We start from the raw sequence: 2,500 nt of genomic DNA on the forward strand, positions 1-2,500 counted from the left end.
CAAAATCCCACGTTCGGGTGAATAACTGTGAATTTTAAGGCACATGCCTCTCTGGGCTGGGAGAGTGCATTCAAATAGGAGAAATTGGCTTCATTTAGAGGCATCTCCACTTAGGGACGTCGTAGCACCTTAACTCGGGTGGCGTTGGAAAGGTCTGGTCCAGGGGAACACGGGCGTGTCAAGTTTGCCACGCGCACGCGCATCCCCGCTAAACAGGAGCCCAAACAAAATTTTAAACGGAGCTACCGAATTGGAAACCATCAATCCTGGGAAAATAACAACTCACACGTGTGCCCCTTATGCTAACTTGAATTTAGAAACCGTCCTCAACAAAATCCCACGTTCGGGCGCAAAACTGCACGTTTGAGGCCACATTTTCAATGATGCTGGAAACTTACATTCAAAGCTGGGAAAATGTGCTCATCTACAGGCATCCCCACTTAGGGACGTCGTAGCACCTTGACTCGGGTGGCGTTGGAAAGGTCTGGTCCAGGGGAACACGGGCGTGTCAAGGTTGCCACGCGCACGCGCATCCCCGCTAAACAGGAGCCCAAACAAAACTTTAAACGGAGCTACCGAATTGGAAACCATCAATCCTGGGAAAATAACAACTCACACGTGTGCCCCTTATGCTAACTTGAATTTAGAAACCGTCCTCAACAAAATCCCACGTTCGGGCGCAAAACTGCACGTTTGAGGCCACATTTTCAATGATGCTGGAAACTTACATTCAAAGCTGGGAAAATGTGCTCATCTACAGGCATCCCCACTTAGGGACGTCGTAGCACCTTGACTCGGGTGGCGTTGGAAAGGTCTGGTCCAGGGGAACACGGGCGTGTCAAGGTTGCCACGCGCACGCGCATCCCCGCTAAACAGGAGCCCAAACAAAACTTTAAACGGGGCTACGGAAAAGGGGAGAGCTTTTTCGGGGACAAACACCACTCACGTCGGTGCCCCCTGTTCCAACTTGAATTTAGAAACCGTCCTCAACAAAATCCCACGTTCGGGTGAATAACTGTGAATTTTAAGGCACATGCCTCTCTGGGCTGGGAGAGTGCATTCAAATAGGAGAAATTGGCTTCATTTAGAGGCATCCCCACTTGGGGACGTCGTAGCACCTTAACTCAGGTGGCGTTAGAAAGGTCTGGTCCAGGGGAACACGGGCGTGTCATGTTTGCCACGCGCACGCGCATCCCCGTTGAACAGGAGCCAAAACAAAACTTTAAACGGAGCTACGGAAAAGGGGAGAGCTTTTTCGGGGACAACCACCACTCACCTCGGTGCCCCCCATCCCAACTTGAATTTAGAAACCGTCCCCAGCCAAATCCCACGTTCGGGGGCAAAACTGCTCGTTTGAGGCCACATTTTCAATGATACTGGAAACTTACATTCAAAGTTGGGAAAAGGTGTTCATTTACAGGCATCTCCACTTAGGGACGTCGTAGCACCTTAACTCAGGCGGCGTTAGAAAGGTCTGGTCCAGGGGAACACGGGCGTGTCAAGGTTGCCACGCGCACGCGCATCCCCGCTGAACAGGAGCCAAAACAAAACTTTAAACGGAGCTACGGAAAAGGGGAGAGCTTTTTCGGGGACAACCACCACTCACCTCGGTGCCCCCCATCCCAACTTGAATATAGAAACAGTCCCCAGCCAAATCCCACGTTCGGGGGCAAAACTGCTCGTTTGAGGCCACATTTTCAATGATACTGGAAACTTACATTCAAAGTTGGGAAAAGGTGTTCATTTACAGGCATCTCCACTTAGGGACGTCGTAGCACCTTAACTCAGGCGGCGTTAGAAAGGTCTGGTCCAGGGGAACACGGGCGTGTCAAGGTTGCCACGCGCACGCGCATCCCCGCTGAACAGGAGCCAAAACAAAACTTTAAACGGAGCTACGGAAAAGGGGAGAGCTTTTTCGGGGACAACCACCACTCACCTCGGTGCCCCCCATCCCAACTTGAATATAGAAACCGTCCCCAGCCAAATCCCACGTTCGGGGGCAAAACTGCTCGTTTGAGGCCACATTTTCAATGATACTGGAAACTTACATTCAAAGTTGGGAAAATGTGCTCATCTACAGGCATCCCCACTTGGGGACGTCGTAGCACCTTGACTCAGGCGGCGTTGGAAAGGTCTGGACCAGGGGAACACGGGGGTGTCAAGTTTGCCACGCGCACGCGCTTCCCCGCTGAACAGGAGCCCAAACAAAACTTTAAACGGGGCTACGGAAAAGGGGAGAGCTTTTTCGGGGACAAACACCACTCACGTCGGTGCCCCCTGTTCCAACTTGAATTTAGAAACCGTCCTCAACAAAATCCCACGTTCGGGTGAATAACTGTGAATTTTAAGGCACATGCCTCTCTGGGCTGGGAGAGTGCATTCAAATAGGAGAAATTGGCTTCATTTAGAGGCATCCCCACTTGGGGACGTCGTAGCACCTTAACTCAGGTGGCGTTAGAAAGGTCTGGTCCAGGGGAACACGGGCGTGTCATGTTTGCCA

This window comes from Osmerus mordax, chromosome 7 (assembly GCF_038355195.1).
Source record: "Osmerus mordax isolate fOsmMor3 chromosome 7, fOsmMor3.pri, whole genome shotgun sequence".
Taxonomy (NCBI): Eukaryota; Metazoa; Chordata; class Actinopteri; order Osmeriformes; family Osmeridae; genus Osmerus; species Osmerus mordax.